General features: G+C 32.7%; 1 long non-coding RNA gene across 1 annotated transcript; it reads right to left on the bottom strand.

Annotated features, from left to right (window-relative positions):
* Nucleotides 1-532: 532 nt before the first annotated feature.
* LOC116152296 (uncharacterized) lies at nt 533-9,168 on the bottom strand. The gene is made up of 4 exons (XR_004135894.2): nt 8,747-9,168; nt 7,284-7,382; nt 838-975; nt 533-707 (listed from the first exon to the last, which is right to left on the bottom strand). It is a non-coding gene; the product is annotated as an uncharacterized LOC116152296 (long non-coding RNA).
* Between the last annotated feature and the right edge of the window lie 3,532 nt (nt 9,169-12,700).

Raw genomic sequence — 12,700 nt, 5'->3', positions numbered from 1 at the left:
AATTTTGGAGATATTGTTTAAAAGCATATAACTGGCAAAGATCTAAAAGTATACAGTAGACAATCAAAACTCAACAGTAAAAAATCAATCATGGGCAAAAGACATGAAGAAACATTTCACCAAAGAAGATATACATATGGCAAAGAAACACATTAAAATATTTGCAACACCAATAGCATTTGGGGATATGCAAATTAAAACTATAATGAGATATCATTACACATCTACCAGAATGGCTAAAATAAAAAAATCATAACAAGAATGCAGAGAAACTAGATTACTTATACTTGGCTGATGAGAATGTAAAATACTACAGCCATTCTGGAAAACAGTTTGGCAGATACTTTTTGGAAAAAAAAAAAAAAAGACTTAAAATTGCACTCCTTGTCATTTATTTCAGAGAATTGAAAACTTACGTTTACAAAAAAACCTTTACACAAATGTTGACAGCAACATTATTTATAATATCCAAAACACTGAAAACAATCAAGATGCTCTTCAACTCTAATTTGAAAAGATACATGCACCTCAATGTTCATAGCAGCACTATTTACAATAGTCAAGACATGGAAACAACCTAAATGTCCATCAACAGATGAATGGATAAAGAAGTTTGGTATATTTATACAATGGAATACTACTCAGCCATAAAAAAGAATAAAATAATACCATTTGCAGCAACATGGATGGACCTGGAGATTGTCACACTAAGTGGAGTAAGCCAGAAAGAAAAAGAAAAATACCATATGATATCACTTATATGCAGAATCTTTTAAAAAAAAGACACAAATGAACTTATTTACAAAACAGACTCAGAGACATAAAAAACAAACTTACAGTTACTGGGGGGAAGATGATGGGAAGGGATGAATTGGAAGCTTGAGATCTGCAGATACTAATTACTACGTATAAAATAGATAATCAAGAAGTTTCTACTGTACAGTGCAGGGAATTATATTCAATTCTTGTAGTAACCTATAATGAAAAGGAACATGAAAAGGAATATATGTATGTACATGTATGATCGAAATATTATGCTGTACACCAGAAATTGATGTAACACTGTAAACTGATTATACTTCAATTAAAAAATAAGTTAAGATGCTCTTCAGTGGGAGAATGCTAAAGCAAACCATGGTACATCCATATAATGGTACAGTATTCAGTAATGAATAGGTACAAATGATTGATCCCTGCAACAACCCGGAAGATTTTCCAGAGAATTATGCCAAGGAAAGAAAAAAAATCCTAAAAGGTGACATACTGTATGATTCCATTTATATTTCATTCTTGACAATATTTTAGAAATAGATAACAGATTAGTAATTGCAGGAGTTAAGGAATAGTGGGTGTGGGTATAAAAGAGCAACCTGAGGGATCCTCATGATGATGGAAGTGTTCTGTATCTTGACTGCATCAATGTCAATATCCTGAATGTGGTGTTGTACTTTAGTTTTGCAAGATGCTACCATTGGGGGAAATTGAGTAAAGGGTAGAGGGGATTATTATTTCCTACCACTGTATGTGAATTTATAATTATCTCAAATAAAAAGTTTTAATTATAAAATCAAGAGTGATGTCAGCAAACTGGTAGTCTAGGAAGCTCCAAGTTCTCATTCCCCCACTGAAACATAAAAAAAAAACAAAAAACAAACCAGTAAGTAGCTGTCTGAACCAACCTTGTAAGAGCTCTGGGAAATGCTCAAAGGTTTACAGCAACTGAGTAAATACCAAATCAGGAAAAAGCCATCTTCAAAACATTGGGAAAGTTTTGCAGTGTTCTAACTCATCCTTGCCCCACCCTCTCCCTCCCATAGCATCAAACTTAGGCAAGCACAGTTTGCAGCTCAGTTCCTAGCTGCATCCCTTGAACCAGAGGGAGCACAGCAGACTTCATTTGCAAGTTATTAGGTTTAACTGTCCTAACCTGTCTGGAGGATACCTAAAGGACTGAGAAGGGCAAATATCTGTTTTGTGTAACTCCAAGTGCAGATCAGAAAAGTGATGGGCACTGGTGATAAAAGCTACAACGTAAACTACAAACTCACAGACACCTGGGGAAAGAGATTACGCATGGAGTCATACAATAGACTATTTAAGTCCTGAAAAAGAAGCTGGGGTGAGACCATTTTTTGGAAATTAAAATACTCAAAAGTAGTTACATATATGGGGGAATTTAGAAATCCATGTGCATACCCAGGCAAGATTCATACTCAGAAAAGTCCTGAAACAAACTTAAGCTATTATCTTAAGTTGATCTCCAGGCAAAGAACAAGCCCCACTAAGTGGTTAAGAAATGCGTCAACATGGAGCCAATCTGCCAAGACTAGGAGAGGTAGCTGGTCTATTTTTTTTTTTTTAATTTTTGTTTGTTTGTTTCAGCTCCTAGCATTCAGGGAAATCTCTGTCAAAACATTAGCTGAACATAAGCTAAAGGAAAAGAGACTTCAGTAATCATTTTCAACAAGGAATGGTCTTTGAAGAAAAACTTTGGAAAATTTCAAAAAAGGTCTACTACAGCCTTCAGCACCTTTTTTAAATGACAAACTCTAGGGAAGGGGGGATAATCTGATTTACAGAATTCCCACATAATAGCTAAATGCCCAATTTAAAAAATTACAGGGCATACAAAGAAACAAGAAAAAGGGTTTATTCAAAAAAACAAAGTTAGTTGGCAAAAACCATCCTTGAGGAAGTCCAGATACTAGACTTAGTAGAAAAAGACTTCAAAATAACTGTCTTAAATATGCTGAAAGAGCTAAGGGGAAAGATGGACAATAAAGTAAAAGAAATCAGGTGAATGATACACTAACAAAATGATAATATCAACACAGGGATAGAAATTATGAAAAGGAACCAAACAAATTCTGGAGCTGAAAAATACAATAACTGAAGAGAAAAATTCACCAGAGGGGTTCAACAGCAGATATGAGTAGGCAGAAGAAAGAATCAGTAAACTTAAGATAGGAGAGTAGAAATGTTTTGAGAAACAGAAAGAAAAAAGACTGAAGAAAAGTAAAGGGAGATTAAGGGACTTATAGTACACCATTAAGAATAAGAATATATGAATTTTGGGAGTCCAAAAATGAGAAGAGAATAAGAAATGAGTAGAAAGATTATTTGAAAAAATGAGCCAAAAACGTCCCAAATTTGATGAAAGATATGTATCTACAAGTACAAGAAATTCAAGGAATTCCAAACAGGAAAAAATCTAAGGAAACCCACTCTAAGAGATGTTATAACCAAACTGTCAAAAGATGAAGGGAGAATCTTGAAAGCAGAGGGGGGTAAAAAAAAAAACTACTTGGCATGTACAAGTGATGCTCAATGAAACTATCAACTGACTTTTTATCAGAAAACCTGGGAGCCAGAAGGCAGTAGAATGATATACTTACAACTTTGAAAGAAAAATTTGTCAACTAAGAATTCCACATCCAGCATTTTGAAGTGTCCTTCAAAATGTGGGAGAAATTAAGGCATTCAAAGATAAACAAAAGCAAGGGAGTTCACTACCACTAGACCTGCCCTAAAGAAATGCTAAAGAGAGTCATTCAGGTTCAAATCAAAGGATGCTAGACAGTAACTTAAATTTGAATGAAGATATAAAGATCTCCAGCAAATGTAAATACATGGGCATATATAAAAGCTAATATTACTGTAATTTTGACTAGTAAGTCTGCTTTTTGTTTTCTATATAATGTAAAAGACAAATCCATTAAAATAATTTAAATCTATATTATTGGACACACAATGTATAAAACTATAATCTGTGACATCAAAACATAAAGACAGGGAGATGGAGCTGCCTAATTGTAGAGCTCTTGTATGTGACTGAAGTTATCTTGGCATCAATTCAAATAAGATTGTTGTAATTTTTGGATGTTATATATAATCTCTATGGTAATCACAAAGATAATATATGTAGAAAAACACAAAAGGAAATAAGAAGGGAATCAATACATGTGACTACAAAAAAATCAACTAAACAGAAAAGAAGGTGGTAATGGAGTAAATGAGAGACAAAAAAAGCTATAAAACATACATAAAACAAATAGAAACATGGCAGAAATAAACACTTCCTTGTCAGTACACTATTATTCTGAAGTTAATTAATTAAATCCTTCATTCAAAATGCAAGCATTGGTAGAATGAATTAAAAAACATAATTCTATTCTATGCTATCTACAGGAGATACAATTCAGATTCAAAAACTGAATGAAGATTCAAATACAAGATTGAAAATAAAGGGTTGGAAGTTACACACACACACACACACACACACACACACACACACAGAGCAAACAGTAACCATACAAAAGTTAGAGCAACTATACCTATCAGACAAAATAGACCTTAAAATAAAAATGATACTAGAGAAAGATTGATACTTTATATTGATAAAAAGGGTCAGTCTATCTTCAAATTATAAGAATTATAAACATATATCCACCTGAAGACAGAGCCCCTAAACACATGAAGCAAAGACTGAAAGTATTGATGGGAGAAATAAACAATTCTACAATAGAAGAGACTTCAATACTCCACTCTCAGTATTATATAAAACAGCCATGCAGAAGATCAATAAGGAAACAGAAGACTTAAATAACAGTCTATACAAACTAGATCTAACAGACTTCTACAGAGAACTCCATCAATAACAGCAAAATACACATCGTTTCAAGTGCACATAGAACAGTCTCGAAGTTAGATCATAAAGCAAGCCTCAAAAAAGTTAACAGGATATAACTCACTAAAGGATGTTCCCTTTAATGGAAATTAGAAATTAATAACAGAAATTTGGGAAATGCAAAAAATGTAAAAATTAAACAATGTATTACTAAATAACCAATTGGTAAAGAAGCAACCTCACAAGAAATAAGAAAATAGTTTGAGGTAAATAAAAATATACCCCAACATACAAAAATGTAATGTGAAACAAGTGCTTAGAGGGAAATTTATAGCTGTAAATTCAAAAAGAAGAATGGTCTTAAATTAATAAACTAAATTTCCACCTTAAGACACTGACAGAAAAAAATAGCAAACTAAACCCAAATCAATCAGAAGGAAGTAAATAATAATGATTAGAGTGGATATTAATGAACTAGAGTATAGTATCAATAAAACTAAACATTAGTTCTTGAAAAGATCAGAAGACTTTAGGTAGACTGACAGAAAGAGAGAGAAAGAAGAATCAAATTACTAAAGTTGGAAATGAGAGAAGGAATATTACTATGATCTTATAGAAATAAAAAGAATGATAAAGTTATACTACGAACAAGTGTGAACTAACAAATTAGATAATATTGACGAACTGGAAAAATTCCTATAAGACAGAAACTACCAAAATTGAATCTAGAAAAATATAAAAATCGAACAGACCTATATAACAAGTGAAGAGACTGGATTAGTAATTTAAAAAAAAAAAACTTCCCACAAGGAAAATCCCAGGACCAGATAGTCATTTTAAAAAGGTTCTTCACCAAGCCTTCCAAAGAATAGAAAAAGATGAAACATTTCCCAGCTCATTCTATGATGCTACCGATACTAAAACCAGGCAAGACATCACACACACACACATACATACACACACACATACACATACATACACACACACACACACACACACACACCTACAAATATCTCTTAGGAATATAGACACAAGAATACCCAATAAAATACTAGCACAATGAACCCAGCAATATTTTAAAAGGATAAAGCACTGTGACTAGTGGTGATTTATCCCAGTAATGCAAGGTTGTTTTATCAACTGAAAATCAATTAATCTAATACTCTACATCAATAAAAGAAAAAAACCTCATGATCATCTTGACAGACATTTTTGTCTTTTTATTTTGGGATATGGGAAGTCCAAACAATGGCACAAAAATCTAAACATGACTACATGTTGAGGTCTTTCCCAAATGAGGATATTAATTTTAAGATGCATTAAGGTAGTTTTGTGAGTTAAGGGAAAGGAGGAGGAGTAAAAGTAAGGAATCAATGAGAATTGAACAAAGTCCTGGAAGTGGAAGATGGGTAAGGGAAGAGTAGGAGATAGGGAGGGGAGTATAATGGGATTTTGCAGATCTACAAATTAGGCATTTCTAACTTTCTCATAATTTTAATTGCTTTATCTAAGAAATTATTTAATGAGGCAATTTTAAAGTACAGTTATAAGGTGGAAGTCTCCTCATATCAATTAAATAAAACACTCCATTGGGAAACAGAAATATTATTTCCCTTTTGTTCTAAGGTACCTCAAAATGTATAATCTAATCCATACCAAAAGTTCTCCAAAGTTACTACTCTAATTCCAAATTGTACCTGGTAAAATTTCACCAGTTAGATAGATATGAGCTTAAATTAGCAAATAAAGTTTCTACATTCTCCAATTTTCTTCTAGGATAGATATTCTGATATTCTACAAACAGGAGTATAAAAAATGAAGGCTTTCTTAATTAAATTATATTATAAATTCTCCCAAACAAAGATGTAAATGTTGCCTAAAGTTCTTTCAAACTTCCTTAAATTTGTTCTTACCAGAATTAATTATTTGATGAAAACTAAGATATCTAACATGAATAAAGGTCTTCCCACATACCCTACATTCATAGAGTTTATCACCTGTATTAATTCTCTGAAGTTGAGTAATTTGATAGCCACTATTTAAGGTTTCCCCATATACTTTATAGTTACAGAATTTTCAACACTATGAATTCTCTTTTGCATAGTAGGGTGTCCTCCTTGACTAAAGACTTTTGCACATTCACAATATTCATAATAATTCACACCAGTATAAATGCACCAACATGTATTAAGGTTTGAATTATATCTAAAAGCCTTCACACATTCCTTTCATTCAAAGAGCTTTTCAACAGTATGAACATTTTTCAAGTAACCTGTTGATGCATACTAATGGTTTTCCCACTTTGATTACATTCATAGGATGTTGGGGGGTTCCAATATTAATAATCTGATATTGAGTAAGTTGTCTATACACAGTAAAGGCTTTATTGAATTTCTTATACTCATAAAGCTTCTCAGCAGTATGAGTTCTCTACTATATAGAATTGACTGAATTAAGTCTAATATCTTCCCATATTATATTAATCAGGTATCTCACCAGTATGAGTTCTCTGACACTGAGTGACTTGTCCACACCTTATAATGGCTTCCTCACATTTTTCACATTCATAAAAATTATCATCAGTATGAATTCTCTGCTTTGAAGGAAGAACTCAATTCAGTCTAAATACCTTCTTTATGTTCCTGTAAATTCTCACCTGTATGAGTTCTCCGATCTTGAGTAACTTGTCCACACATAAAGGCTTTGCTTTACTCCATTCATTCATAATAATTTATCAACAGTATGAATTCTCTGCCTTAAAGAAAGAATTCAATCAGGTCTAAAAACCTTCCCACATTCTTTATATTCCTATGATTTCTCACCTGTATGAATACTCTGATGTGGATAAATTGTCCACACACAATGAAGGCCTTATTGCATTTCTAATATTCATAAAACACCTCACCAGTATGAATTCTCTAATACATAGTAAGGAATGAATTAAGTCTAAACATCCTACATTTCTTACATTCATCAGTTTCTCATGAATATAAATGATTGATGTTAAGTCACTTGTCTACACACAAAAAAGGCTTCCTCATATTACTAATAGTCATAAACTTTATCACCAGTATGAATTTTCTGGTTTGCAAAAAAGAACTCAATTAGTTCTTTCTAAAGACCTTCCTACATTCCTTATATCCACAGAATTTTCCATCAGTATTAATTCTCTGGTTTTGAGTATATTATCCACATAAATAATGGCTTTCTCACATTCTTAACATTTTTAAAGTTGCTCACCAGTATGAATTCTCTATGGTGTGGTAAGGACAGAATTAAATGTAAACATTTTCTCAGATTTCTTACATTCATTGTGTTTTTCATCAGTATGAGTTCTCTGATGTTGAGTAAATTGATATCCATTACTGAAGGTTATTCTACAGTCTTTCTGATTATACTATTTCTAATTAGAGCATCTTTTCTCTCAATTTTGAAAAGGGTTGGATTTATGTTATTGCTTAAACAGAGTTTCTGTCTATTATGAGTTATGTGTTAGAAAAGGAGAGAATGTGGTCATTTTCATAGATAATATTTAGGGTAAAATATTTCTTTTGAGGCTGACACCTCTCAAGCTTGCCCTCACACTTCCAATCATTTCTAAGAATAGAGGCCTTAAGATCAAGTGTATTACTTCTTTAACTGATTCTTTAATTCCTGGATCACATATTTACTGTCTTCTTTCCATAATTCTGGGCACAAAGGTTATTGTGGTGATAGAGAAAGCTCCAGAACTAGACTGGCATAAATCTAATGGAATTCTCAAAGAATATCATTTTTACTAGGAAGCTAGTTTTGTGTAGCTTATTACTTAAACCCTTCAAATAATCTTGCAAGCATATAATTTCCCACTTGAATATCTTCTCAATTAAAAGTACCTGCAATTGTTTGATTCTGGCTGTGAACACTGACTACATAAATAAACTAAAAGATAAAAACCAAATAATGCAGAAACACATTTGTATTAATTTCCTAGGGCTGCTGTAACAAATTATCACAAACCTGATGACTTAAAACAACAGAAATATATTCTCTCACAGTTCTAGGGGCCAGATTATAATATCAAGATGTTAGCAATGCTTTACTCCCTCTAAACGCTCTTGGGGAGAACCCATTCCTTACCTCTTCCAGCTTCTGGCATCTGTCAGCATTCCTTATGGCTGTATCACTTCGACCACTTCCTCCAGCTTCACATAGATCTCTCCTCTTCTCTGTGTTTTCTTCTGTCTCTTATAAGGACACTTGCTTTTGTATTTAGGGTTCACCTCAGTAATCCAGGATGTTCTTATCTTCAGATCATTAATGTAATTACATCTGAAAAGACTATTTTTCAAAATAAAGTAATACATAGAGGATTCAGGTATTAAAGATATGGACATATTTTGGGGGGAGCCACCATGAAACCCACTACAGCATTCAATGAAGTTCAGTATATAATTCTGGTTAAAAATAATTCTTAGGAAAATTTCTTTACCTGGAAAAATTACATATTAAAAACCTACAGCAGAAATTACACTGATATAGGAAGTTTTACGTGCATTGTTTTAAAGAAAGAAAATGATAGAAAGAGGAAGAGATAAAACTATAATTTTTCACTATTGATGAAATAACCTACCTAGAAAAAAGCAAAAGGCAAATTGTAACATCTGGTAAGAAATATCAGCAAGTCCTCAGTAACCAAGATCAACTTTAAAATATTAGTAGTATTTCATTACATCTGGCAGTATCCTTGTCCTGGAAAATCGAAATGAAAGGCACTCCAGGTGGTCATACAATTATTTAGGATACTGTACATCCTATCAAGGAACAGATGGCTTTCCATATATTTTCCTTGGTCAACAGCCATCATCATTTTGACTTTGGAGAAATGACCTGGGTTTGCCCATGGTCTTGCAGATTGAATTCTGCAAACTATTTACATTAAAGAGCGAAAGTACTGCTGTCTGTAAAGATTACAATTATATTTACTTAATAGAATCTAAAGAAAAAAAGTTAAAGCTTTGGATTTGCTTTTAAGACTTAAGTTATTAACCTTCTCCAGTTCAAGACAGCTTGAGAGCATTAGAGCTGAATTGGACCTGGAAGATGATTTAGTTCAGTTCCTACCTTATAAATGAAGAAACTCATTCACACACAAGCTGGGTGAGATGTGTAAGGTCTGTGCCTCACTAGTGCAGAGGTTTGGAATCTAGTTTTTGTGGTAGTTTAGCTAATGTATAAATATTCTGCTTTTGGTTTATTCTGAATGAGTGCTTATTTTACTCACTCAATTTCACCCATTATTCATTTCTTCTTAAACTCCTTGTATTTCTTTGGTGCCCACCTTGCTTTATTTTCTCCATGTTTTGTGCTTAGTAAAGTTAAGTCAAATGGAGTGACTCTAATATTAAAGTATTTCACCACATTATCAGTAAGCAAAAACCATTTTACTGTATCATTCACAATATCAAAAAATCTATAAAGTATTTAAGAATTAACTAAGAATATATAAGATCTCAATGAATAAAAATATAATACACTATTAAAGTACAGAGAAAATTATGAATAGAAAAATCCTGTGCTTAGAAGACATTCATTAATATAAAATACAATCTCTCCAAATTAATCCATGAATTAAAAATCATTGACATCAAAAAGTCCAGTTGGATTTTTAATGCAACTAGATAATCTTAATCTAAAATTTAAACCGAAGGATAAAGAATAAATAACAAAAAAGGATTTCACTCATGTGATGATGGAGGCTAAGAACTCCCAGTATCTGCAGTCTGAAAGCCTGAGAACCAGGAGACCTGCTGATGGTGTGAGTTCCAGTCTGAGTCCAAAAACATAAAATCAATGTTCCCATGTCAAAGCCATCAGGCAGAGTGTGACTTCTCTCTTGCTCAGCCTTTTGTTCTATTCAGGATTTCAATAGATGGGGAGAGACCCACCCATATTAAGGAAGGCAATCTGCTTCACTCAGTCTACCAATTCAAATGTAAACTAACTGTAAAAGTTAAATATTTGTAAATTTTGTATAACATTGTAAAAGTCATTGAACACTTTTCTCTCTCCCTCCCCCCACCATATCTCTTTATATATATCTATATGACAATAGATAGATAGGTAAATAGATGTGAAGAGAGATACAATGTGGCAAGTGTAGATAGGTAAATAGATGTGAAGAGAGATACAATGTGGCAAGTGTTAACAATTAGTGAACCTAAGTGGAAAATAAATCAATGTTCATTGTCTTATTCTTACAAGGTTTCTGTAGATTTGAAAAATATTCAGCAGTTGAAAAAATACTGAGTATCTGACAATCGTCCCCACTGCTACCACCCTGATCAAAGTAATCATAACATTTCATTGGGATTATTGAAATAGATTCTTATCACATCTTCCTTCTTTTACCCTTTCCTCTCTATATTATCAACATGGTATCCAGAGTGACTTTAGCTTTATCACTCCTGTCCTGAAAAGAGAAGTTTTAGCTTCCCATTTAACTCAGAGCACAAGGCAAAGCCTTACCTTTACAAAACCCAAAGTATCTGATTCTCCCATTACCACCCTGACTTCATTTCCTACTGCTTTTCTGACAATTCTTCCTCTACTCTAAATACACTAACCTCCGTAATGTTCATTGAACACACCAAGAACGTATCTTCCTTAGGGATTCTGCTCTAGATTTTCCCTCTGCCTCAAGTGTTTTCCTCCTGAAGACCATTTGACTAACTCCCTTATATATTTCAAGTCTTTGTTATTTTTATTGAATTATAGTCAGTTTATCAAGTCTTTGTTTAAATTTAACTTCCTAATGAGACCTAACCATGCTTATCCTATTTAGCTAATCAATATTGCAATGTGTACCTCCCATTCCCCCACAGATCCTTAAACCTCTTAATCTCTTCCACTCTTTCTTTGTGCCAAAGCATATATTATCTTCACCTTATTAAATACAATTCACTTATCTTCTCATTTATTTTTTGCCTATCTTTCTCATAATAAAAGTTTCTCATGAGTTGGGCTTTTTGTCTATTTTGTTCAGTGATATACAGTAGTCCCCCTTTATCCATAGTTTCACTTTCTGCAGTTTCAGTTATCTGCAGACAACCATGGTCTGAAAATATTAAATGTAAAATACCAGAAATAAAGAATTCATTAGTGTTAAATTGTACACCATTCTGAGTAGCATAATGAAAACTTGTGCCAACCCGACCAAGATGTAAATCATTCCTTTGTCCAGTATATCTATATCTGCCTGTTAGTATAAGAAAAAACACAGTATATATAGGAATTGGTATTATCTGTGATTTCAGGCATCCATTGGGGGTCTTGGAACATATCCCTCACAGATAAGGGGCAGGGGGACTATTGTATATCCATTGCCTTGAAGAGTGCCCAGTACATAGCAGATACTCAATACATACCTTTTGATGAAAAAACTATTATAATAAAATTTATATATTAGTTTTGGCCTGAGATTTTAAAGAAAGTGAGCCAAGAATGACTGCTTCAGCAATGAAGAAAACAGAGTTGTCTTCAATTCAAATGGGGAAGAATGTGAGAAAAGCAGATTCTGGAAGAAAATCAAGTTTGTAATCCAAATATATGAAGTTATGGATGTTTATCAGTCATTCTCAGTGGAAATGTCTAGTAGGCAGTTGGATATATTTCTTTGAGAGAAATATATAGACTCTAGTTATAAATATGAGAATTACTAACATAAAAATCATTTTATTTTTATGTTTTATGGTCCTTTGATTTCTCTCTTTTAAATTTTATTATTGATTGAGGTGTAGTTGATTTACAATGTTAGTTTCAGGTGTATGGCAAAGTGATTCATATACATACATATTTTTTCAGATTCTTTTCCATTGTAGCTTATTACAAGAAATTGACTGTAGTTCCCTGTACTATACAGTAGGTTTTTAATTTTTAAATCTTTTTTATAGATAGTAATGTGTATCTGTTAATTCCAAATTCCTAATTTATCCCTCCCCATCTCTTTCCCCTTTGGTAACCATAGTTTGTTTCCTATGTCTGTGAGTCAATTTCTAGGTTGTAAATAAAATATATTTTTTTAGATTTCACATA

Source organism: Camelus dromedarius, chromosome 3, assembly GCF_036321535.1.
Source record: "Camelus dromedarius isolate mCamDro1 chromosome 3, mCamDro1.pat, whole genome shotgun sequence".
NCBI classification, from domain to species: domain Eukaryota; kingdom Metazoa; phylum Chordata; class Mammalia; order Artiodactyla; family Camelidae; genus Camelus; species Camelus dromedarius.
Note: the sequence above shows the minus strand (reverse complement) of the source record. Positions and strands in the feature narration are given on the sequence as shown.